Consider the following 10,721-nt stretch of genomic DNA (forward strand, 5'->3'; position numbering starts at 1 on the left):
AGCTGCGGAAAAAGATTTCTACCTTTTCTCAAGGGATCTCAGAGCCTTTCAAGACTGCTTGGGTGCGTTTTAAGGGTTATCAGAGAGATTGTCCACACCACGGGTATGACAAATTTCAGCTTTTTTGCATTTTCTACAGACGATTGGATTGGAGGTACTAGATGGCTTTGGATGCTGCTAGCAACGGTAACTACAACACAAGGTCTCCAGTTCAAGCCACCAAACTGATTGAGAACTTAGCTTCCAGCAACAGTGCTAAAGTCGCTGATTTTGAGAGGAAGAAGCTAGCTCAAAACATGGATGGTATTCAACTCGCTGACGTTAAGGCAAAGCTCGATTCAGTGCATAACCTTCTTGTTACTAAGAAGAGTGTTAAGTTTGCTGCTGAGGTTGAGGATTTTGAATCATACGAGGATGAAAAAGAAGACGTGAACTACGTCAATGGTGCTGGGTATCAAGGTCAGAAGTTTGGTAACACACAGGGTAACCGGTACAACGATGGGTATGGTCAGAAAGGCAGCAGCAGTTTCGTCAGAACCTATGGAAATTCTTCTTACCAGTCACCTCCCTCTCCATCTGCAGATACTGAGATGAAGTCAATGCTAGAACAGATTCTAGCGGGTCAGCAGAACATGATAGTGGACTTCAACGGGAAGATGGATGCCATGTACACTAACTTGAATGGCAAAATCGAAGATCTGAGCACTTATACCAATAAGTTAGAAACTCTTGCTGCACGGACTTCTGGATCTGTGAAGAAACGAGAAGGGTGTAATGCGATTTTGATTAGAGATGGAGATAATGTGTGGGAGGAGGAAACAAGTGAAGATGATGAAACTGCACTTGCACAGCAAGTGTCGCTCGACACCATCTCACGGTGTCGATCGACACTAACACCAGTTCTCGTGGATTCGGCTCCTGACGGACCAACATCGACCGCGATCGACACCACCCCTCACAGACACAACCGGATTTTCCCGAAACTCTGCGACCATCTACAGAAAAGATCTACAAGCCTAAGGTTCCTTTTCCAAAGCCTAGGAAGTCTAAACAGGAGATAGAAGAAGCTCGATGCAAGGCAATGATGGAAAAGCTGGTTAATGAGATACCTCTATATCATACAGATCACAATTCACCTATGCTTAAGCGGTGTGTTAAGAGGATGGTCCAAAATGACGTGAGCCTTGAGGAAGGAGCTTTGCTGGCTAGAGACATGGGTGCTATCTTCTTGAAACAGACCCCACTGAGTAAGAAAGAAAAGAAGAAGAAAGTGTTTGTTTCTGAAAAAGTTAGTGCCACGATTCAGAGCAGGATTCTAGAGAAGTTACATGATCCAGGAAGTTTCATGCTAGACTGCTCTATCTTCACAGAAAGATTTCCTCACTCTCTTTGTGATCTTGGCTCAGGTATCAACTTGATACCATACTCTGTTGCTGTGAGACTTGGGTTGACAGATTAAGCCGACTAGGATCTCTCTTATCCTAGCTGATAGGTCCAAAAGAATTCCCGAAGGTCTTTTAGAGGATGTTCTGATAAGGATTGGTTAATGCATAATTCCTACAGACTTTGTGGTTTTGAAGTATAGCGAAGAACCTCATGATCCTCTTATCCTTGGGAGATCTTTCTTGGCTACCGCTGGTGCTCTTATAGATGTTCAGAAAGGAACGATTGGACTGCATGTGGGTGATTTGGTTATGAACTTTGACATGGATAAGTTGAGAAGAGCACCTACTATTGATGGCCAGACTTTTTCTGTAGAGTAAGCCATGGATGACAAGGCAGTCAAAGAGTATTCAGAAGACATTACTGCTCACGACCAGAGCGAGGTTCTATCTATTGATAAGTTGCTGGAGGATGACGTTTTTGTGCTAGAGATGAGGATTGCCAAGACGAATTGCAGAAAAAGTGCAGAAACACGAGCAGCAGGCTCAGTGTCGATCGACACCACCAGTGTGTCGATCGACACCCCTCGTCACGAAAGTCAAAACTTGCGAAAAACGAATGGTTTTCGGGTTGATCTTACTGCTGCAAGCTTGAGCCCTGTTCTGAATCGGAAAGCTTCACCACCCATACTCTAGAGACCTCGAGAAAAGCAAAGGTACGCAACTTCTTTACCCAAACCTTCTCATATCATTAATTAGACTTTCAAAGGTACAAAGACTGTTTTGCAGTTAACCAAGCCACAAGATTATCGTAGAGCGCTTGTTGGTTCTTTTGATGATATTACAGGTAGAAGAAGTGTCCCACCCATACTTAGATCATGCCCTGCTGCTGTTTCTCGTGTACTTGGTCGATCTCCTACACCTAATGCTTATACACCACCTTGGATGATGAGAAACTATTCTCGGAGGCATTTACTGCCGCTTCCCGATCCACCGGACGCTTGAGCTCCAACAAAGTCAAGCTAATAATTGAAAACAAGCGCTTAGTGGGAGGCAACCCACATGTGAGTTTTTCTTTTTCTTTTGCCTTTATTTTAGTTTTATTTTCTTTATTCGCCAATCTTAGACTTGGTAACACTGGAGACAGTGTTGTTTAAGTCTGGGGGAGGTAGTTACTAACATTGTTTATTCTTTTGGAGTTTTATCGAGTCAGTCGAAATTTTTCTTTTTATTTTTTGTGTGTTTATTAAGTCAAAATTTTTGTAGGGAACAATGAACTTAGTCTAACAGTTTCTCTGATTTGGATTAGTACTTGTATGACTCTTGATTATGCTTGATCTCAGAACCGAATTTGGAATGACTATCAGCCATATCAACAATCCTGAAAGCCTTTATTCATTGGTTATCCAGTTGATCTAACGTTGTCTCTACTTTTATCAGGACTTAATTGGACTTAGTCTCTTACCTTGGGAGTTGGAATACATTGGACTAGACTTCTTCTTCGAGCCGCACAAGACACTGCACTTCTTCAAAGTATGATTCCTTCCTTCTCTCTTCCCTTCAGCCTTTAAAAGAAACTGTGGAAAAGGCTATAGGTAGAAGTGATATGAGGGATGTTGCGTAAACCCGTGCATACTTCGGATCTCATGGATACCCGAAAAAAAAAAAAAGACAGTTCATAAAAAAAAACAGAAAGAAAGAAAAAAGAAGAAGAAAAAGGAATCGTTGAAAAAATAAAATGATACCCTAGAAAAGTAGGGAGATATCGATTACCTTAGATGTGAGAAAAGGGAGAAGAAGTGAAATCATACGAAAAATGTCTTGGTTTAAATTATGTAAAAAGATGACAATGGAGAGACTGGAGATTCCTGAGGATTGTGGGATTAGAGTAAGGAATGTTGATGCTTCTCATAGGCAAAGTACATAAAGTAAGTTCTAGAGTCAAGGCGATGAAGAGTGCAAAGAAGAGTTTCCTGCAGTTGAGTGAGTTCCCGCGTTTTCAAACTTCTTTCACATGTTAAGTTTCTGTTTTGCTTGAGGGCAAGCAAAGGCTAAGTCTGGGGGAGTTGATATATCATGATTTTTACGGATTTTTGGCCATGATATAAGTCTTATTTATAGAGCTTTTATAGTGTTTTCGAGTCTTTTTTAGTCATTTCAGGATTAGGAGCTATTTGGCATGGATTGGAGCTTTTTGGAGCATTTGGAGAAGATGTGCCGAAGGAACGTATCGGGAGAGCATATTTGGTGTGAGTGTCGAGCGTCACAACTTCTGGTGTCGATCGACACCAATATCTGACGGCAATTGAATTTCACGCTTAATTGAAGTTCAGAAGATTTGTAGATTCGGCCCAGAAGTTTTCCTTATTTGTAATTAAGCCCAGTTCGTGGTTAAAACATATATATTGAGTTTTTAGGGTTTTGTTAAGACTTGAGCTTTATTATTTTTGAGAGAGAGAGATTTGTAAAGAGCTGGGAGAGAAGAATCAAAACCTCCTTAAGAGAAGATTCAGAACTCCTTTACTTCTTCTATTACTTTCTTTTATGATATCTATTTTATTCCTGATGTTTGTTTTATTCACCATGTCTGAGTAGATCTCTTGTTATGTTTAGGGTTTTCAAAGGAATTAATGAATTGTTAGGTTGTTAGATTGTTAGGATTGAATCAATAGAGTTCTTCATCTAGATTGTGGTTAATTTATTCTAGAGTAGTGAAAGCAACCTAGAATCTGATCTTAGGTTAATTGGTAGACAGGAAAGTGAAAATAATCTAGATGAGCAAAATACCTATTCGCAAAGAGATTTGGTTTAGGGATTTTGTGAACTTATAAAACCTGATTTAAATGCATGTCTTGAACTTATAAATTTGCAAAGAGATTTGGAATTTAGGGTTCTAGACATAAATAGTCTTTGCAACAAAAGTTGATTGATTATATTTTGTGATTTGAGTTCAAGAACGGTGCTTTATAAATCCTGTCAATTCTTTATTTGCAATTCTGAATTTCCTGAGAATATCCCTAGGTAGCGTTTCCCCATTATTGTTTAAAAACCAATCTTTATTTTAATATGCTGTTTTATTTAAAACCTGCTTGCTTAGCTTAATTTAATACCAATTATTTATTGTGTAATCGTTGTGTCTTTGTGGATTCGATCCCTAAGTACTATAATGATCTCTTAATTGAGAGAGTAGCTCAGAGCAAATTTAAGCCGATCATGCTACTTGAATTAGAGTATTTTTCTATTAATAAAAGGTTTCATTGAACTTAACTTTCATTTCTGATTATATTCCTCTTTTTTTTTTGGCATGGTAGCTTCGTTGCAGATTTCATAAGCGATATGTATATGTTATATACCACTAGCGAGTTAAAGAAAATACCTAAAAACACATGATTAATCTACTACAACAATGTTTTTAGCGTTTTATATTTATTTTAGAAAATCGAAAGCATGTTCAGTTTTTATTCTTTATATTGTCATTCAGTTATTTCATCATTCCATTAAACATACCACTTGGGCCTTATGTAAATCTAGTCAATTTAAGTATCAGAAAAATTTACTCATCTTTTGTTTTCGAAAGAGGAAAAAAAAATCTAGTCAAGTCATAACAAATTTTCCATACCAAGTGTGAAAAGTGATAATCATGAATGCTATTAATGGTAAAAAAATCCAATGGAATAAGAAATAAATAAAATGTATTTTCTAATATATTCAAGAAACTTGGAAGTTTATCAAACGTTCCCATTATTAATTGACTTGAAAACAAACAAACTAACAGAGCCCTCAAGATCTTATCTCTAAGAGATGTCTCGTTGACACTCATGGGATCAAAATCCATCTCAATCCTAAAAGACATAACTTTTTTTACCACCTTATGAAAGAAATTTATTAACCTTGGTTTTGCATAAATTATCAAGTTCACAACCACGGTTGATTTCGTACATGAGATGATCTATCTCCAATTCCTTGATAGCCTTCAGAGTATTGGCTATTTTCCTATCAATCTTTTTGATACTTGAGAGGCTATTAAGGAGTTGGAGATGAGTCGTCTGATGTTGAACTCAACCGTGGTCATGTACATGCTAATCTTTGCGTAACCAAGATCGACAAATTGCTATCATATACTGCTAAGAAAGTTATGTCTTTCAAGCATGAGATGGATCTTGATCCTATAAATGTCGACGAGGCATATCTTGGAGATGCGGACTTGAGGGCTTCCAATGTTCCATCTCCTGGGTGGCGGCGGAATAGTTCTAACGTGATCAAAACTGCAACGGTCTATTATTATGATAATTGGGGGGTCTCTCATGAGATTCGTTTATCTCATATCAAGACGCGGTATCTACACGAAAAACTCTAATTTTTCTTGTTACAAAGGTTACTAAAAATCCGTTCAACATTATAACATTATATAACTTAAAACATGTGGACATAATTTCAAGTTGATTGTTACTTTCTTGATATATTATCCTTGGATTTTCCTTTATATAATTTCACAATTATTCTCTTTGTATATACACACATAAAATAAAAGAAAATAAATAATATACAAAATGGGGAGAGAAAAAGAATGACTTTGAATAGGGCCAACCAAAGAGTGGGGAATGCCAACATTAAGACTACGCTGGCCTGACTTATCCAGAAAACGAATTAACTCACCATTTTTTACGACCTGAGAACATTTCAAATGGTTTTGATTGCGAGGAAGAACATGTTTCTGTGTGGCCATCTACCCAAGAGGCAAGATCACTCACACAGAGTTACTACTCTTTAACCGAAAATGAAAGGAACAAGAAGGCTGGTTATCCAGACTCATTCATCCAGGCCAATATCCAAAAGATTGAGAAGAAAATAGCCTAGATTATGAAATGGTAAAAAAATCCAATGGAATAAGAAATAAATAAAATGTATTTTCTAATATATTCAAGAAACTTGGAAGTTTATCAAACGTTCCCATTATTAATTGATTTGAAAACAAACAAACTAACAGAGCCCTCAAGATCTTATCTCTAAGAGATGTCTCGTTGACACTCATGGGATCAAAATCCATCTCAATCCTAAAAGACATAACTTTTTTTACCACATTATGAAAGAAATAATTTATTAACCTTGGTTTTGCATAGGTTATCAAGTTCACAACCACAGTTGATTTCGTACATGAGATGATCTATCTCCAATTCCTTGATAGCCTTCAGAGTATCGGCTATTTTCCTACCACTCTTTTTGATACTTGAGAGGCTATTAAGGAGTTGGAGATGAGTCGTCTGATATTGAACTCAACCGTGGTCATGTACGTGCTAACCTTTGCGTAACCGAGATTGACAAATTGCTATCATATACTGCTAAGAAAGTTATGTCTTTCAAGAATGAGATGGATCTTTATCCTATAAATGTCGACGAGGTATATCTTGGAGATGTAGCCTTTAGAGCTTCCAATGTTCCATCTCCTTTGTGGCGATGGAATAGTTCTAACGTGATCAAAACTGCAACGGTCTGTTATTATGATAATTGGGGGGTCTCTCATGAGATTTGTTTATCTCATATCAAGACGCGGTATCCACAAGCAAAAAAATCTAATTTTTCTTGTTACCGAAGTTCCTAAATATCTGTTCAACATTATAACATTATTTCACTTAAAACATGTGGAGTTAATTTCAAGTTGATCGTTACTTTCTTGATATATTATCCTTAGATTTTCCTATATATAATTTCACCATTATTCTCTTTGTATATACACACATAAAATAAAAGAAAATAAATAACATACAAAATGGGGAGAGAAAAAGAATGACCTTGAATAGGGCCAACCAAAGAGCGAGGAATGCCAACATTAAGACTACGGTGGCCAGACTTATCCAGAAAACGAATTAGCTCACCATTCTTTACGACATGAGAACTTTTCTCATGGTGTTTGATTGCGAGGAAAAACATGTTTCGGTGTGGCCATCTACCCAAGAGGCAAAATCACTCACAGAGAGTTACTACTCTTTCACCGAAAATGAAAGGAACAAGAGGGCTGTTGATCCAGACTCATTCATCCAGGCCAATATCCAAAAGATTGAGAAGAAAATAGCCAATACTCTGTAGGCTATCGAAGAGTTGGAGAGGGATCATCTCTTGTCGGAACTCAATCGTGGTCTTGAAGGTTTATAAGTTTGATAAAGAATTCCAAAAAATGGTTGAGATTAAGTCTTTGGGAAATAATGCGTTTGTTATGGCTACTGATACTTGATTCTCGGTTTCGGCACGTGAGATTAAAAAATGTCTTGAAAACTCTATTTAATTCACCAATTTAATGACATATGATGGTATTCAAGGTAGACAATGTTAATGGAAGTAGTATCGAGACAATGTATGAATTTTCTAAGGGTTGTTTCCAAATATTTATTCCTAGTTTTCTGTTAATCTTGTTTAGGTCAAATCTACTTTCTTTGTAATCCTAAATATAAATTAAAAACCCCTCTATAATTTCTCTTCACTTTTGTTTAGACAAAGCATATAATCATGAAGATGTATAAATAATATCAAGCACGAGTACTTCTATTTGGTGACCATACCTGTACCGGGGACCTTTTTGAAACGAGAACTCTATAGGGCTTATATGGGGCCGTCCTTGGAGGAAAATAACTTCGAAATTTTGATATTTTCAGTAAATTCATTTCATTCCTAGCACTCTTATGATAAGCACACATATATATATATATATATATATATATATATATATTTTTTTTTCTACTCTTTAAAGGATTTCCCCTCTTTACTTTTTTTTTATTATTTTTTCTAATCGCTTTTCACTCTAGATTTATTTTTAATTTTTTTATTGAGTAACCCATGCCGTAGCCATATCTATTAATTTTGATTTTGCCATTTTCTGTACCCGTTTCCGTACTCTTTTCTAGTTCTCGTACTTGGTTTAGTGCTACTTGAAACTTTTCAGTTGACAATGAAATGACTATGCAGGGTCATGATCAGTTGGGTTTTGGTCTTTATTGATTGGTGATGGGTGTGAGTGTCATGGCCACATCATTCACATTTTTGGGCATTCTTTAGGATGTGCTATCGTCTCGTTACTGGGAATTAGAGTATTTTGCTATTAATAAAAGGTTGTATACTTTCATTGAACTTAACTTTTATTTCTGATTATTTTCCTCTGTTTTTTTTTTTCATGGTAGCTTCGTTGCAGATTTCATAAGCGATATGTATATGTTATATACCACTAGCGAGTTAAAAAATAAATACCTAAAAACACATGATTAATCTACTACAACAATGTTTTTAGCGTTTTATATTTATTTTAGAAAATCGAAAGCATGTTCAGTTTTTAGTCTTTATATTGTCATTCAGTTATTTCATCATTCCATTAAACATACCACTTGGGCCTTATGTAAATCTAGTCAATTTAAGTATCAGAAAAATTTACTCATCTTTTGTTTTTGAAAGAGGAAAAAAAAATCTAGTCAAGTCATAACAAATTTTCCATACCAAGTGTGAAAAGTGATAATCATGAATGCTATTAATGGTAAAAAAATCCAATGGAATAAGAAATAAATAAAATGTATTTTCTAATATATTCAAGAAACTTGGAAGTTTATCAAACGTTCCCATTATTAATTGACTTGAAAACAAACAAACTAACAGAGCCCTCAAGATCTTATCTCTAAGAGATGTCTCGTTGACACTCATGGGATCAAAATCCATCTCAATCCTAAAAGACATAACTTTTTTTACCACCTTATGAAAGAAATTTATTAACCTTGGTTTTGCATAAATTATCAAGTTCACAACCACTGTTGATTTCGTACATGAGATGATCTATCTCCAATTCCTTGATAGCCTTCAGAGTATTGGCTATTTTCCTATCAATCTTTTTGATACTTGAGAGGCTATTAAGGAGTTGGAGATGAGTCGTCTGATGTTGAACTCAACCGTGGTCATGTACATGCTAATCTTTGCGTAACCAAGATCGACAAATTGCTATCATATACTGCTAAGAAAGTTATGTCTTTCAAGCATGAGATGGATCTTGATCCTATAAATGTCGACGAGGCATATCTTGGAGATGCGGACTTGAGGGCTTCCAATGTTCCATCTCCTGGGTGGCGGCAGTATAGTTCTAACGTGATCAAAACTGCAACGGTCTATTATTATGATAATTGGGGGGTCTCTCATGAGATTCGTTTATCTTATATCAAGACGCAGTATCTACACAAAAAAACTTTAATTTTTCTTCTTACATAGGTTCCTAAATATCCGTTCAACATTATAACATTATTTGACTTAAACCATGTGGAGTTAATTTCAAGTTGATCGTTACTTTATTGATATATTATCCTTGGATTTTCCTATATATAATTTCACCATTATTCTCTTTGTATATACACACATAAAATAAAAGAAAATAAATAACATACAAAATGGGGAGAGAAAAAGAATGACCTTGAATAGGGCCAACCAAAGAGCAAGGAATGCCAACATTAAGACTACGCTGGCCAGACTTATCCATAAAACGAATTAGCTCACCATTCTTTACGACATGAGAACTTTTCTCATGGTGTTTGATTGCGAGGAAAAACATGTTTCGGTGTGGCCATCTACCCAAGAGGCAAAATCACTCACAGAGAGTTACTACTCTTTCACCGAAAATGAAAGTAACAAGAGGGCTGTTGATCCAAACTCATTCATCCAGGCCAATATCCAAAAGATTGAGAAGAAAATAGCCATACTCTGTAGGCTATCGAAGAGTTGGAGAGGGATCATCTCTTGTCGGAACTCAACCGTGGTCTTGAAGTTTTATAAGTTTGATAAAGAATTCCAAAAAATTGTTGAGATTAAGTCTTTGGGAAATAATGCGTTTGTTATGGCTACTGATACTTGATTCTCGGTTACAGCACGTGAGATTAAAAAATGTCTTGAAAACTCTATTTCATTCACCAATGTAGTGACATATGATGGTATTCAAGGTAGACAATGTTAATGAAAGTAGTATCGAGACAATGTCTGAGTTTTCTAAGGGTTGTTTCCAAATATTTATAAAGAGTTTTCTCTTAATCTTGTTTAGGTCAAATCTACCTTATGTAATCCTAAATATAAATTAAAAACCCATCTATAATTTCTCTTCACTTTTGTTTAGACAAAGCGTATAATCATGAAGATGTCTAAATAATATCAAGCACGAGTACTTCTATTTGGTGACCATACCTGTACCAGGACCTTTTTGAAACGAGAACTCTATAGGGCTTATATGGGGCCGTCTTTGGAGGAAAATAACTTCGAAATTTTGATAGTTTCACTAAATTCATTTCATTCCTAGCACTCTTATGATAAGCATATATATTTTTTTTG

General features: G+C 36.0%; 1 non-coding gene across 1 annotated transcript; it reads right to left on the bottom strand.

The window, feature by feature from the left end:
- On the bottom strand, positions 1 to 106 carry LOC111832242. Its single transcript, XR_002835280.1, has one exon. It is a non-coding gene; the product is annotated as a small nucleolar RNA R71 (small nucleolar RNA).
- Between the last annotated feature and the right edge of the window lie 10,615 nt (positions 107 to 10,721).

The sequence above is a fragment of the Capsella rubella genome, unplaced genomic scaffold, assembly GCF_000375325.1.
Source record: "Capsella rubella cultivar Monte Gargano unplaced genomic scaffold, Caprub1_0 scaffold_2, whole genome shotgun sequence".
Lineage (NCBI taxonomy): Eukaryota > Viridiplantae > Streptophyta > Magnoliopsida > Brassicales > Brassicaceae > Capsella > Capsella rubella.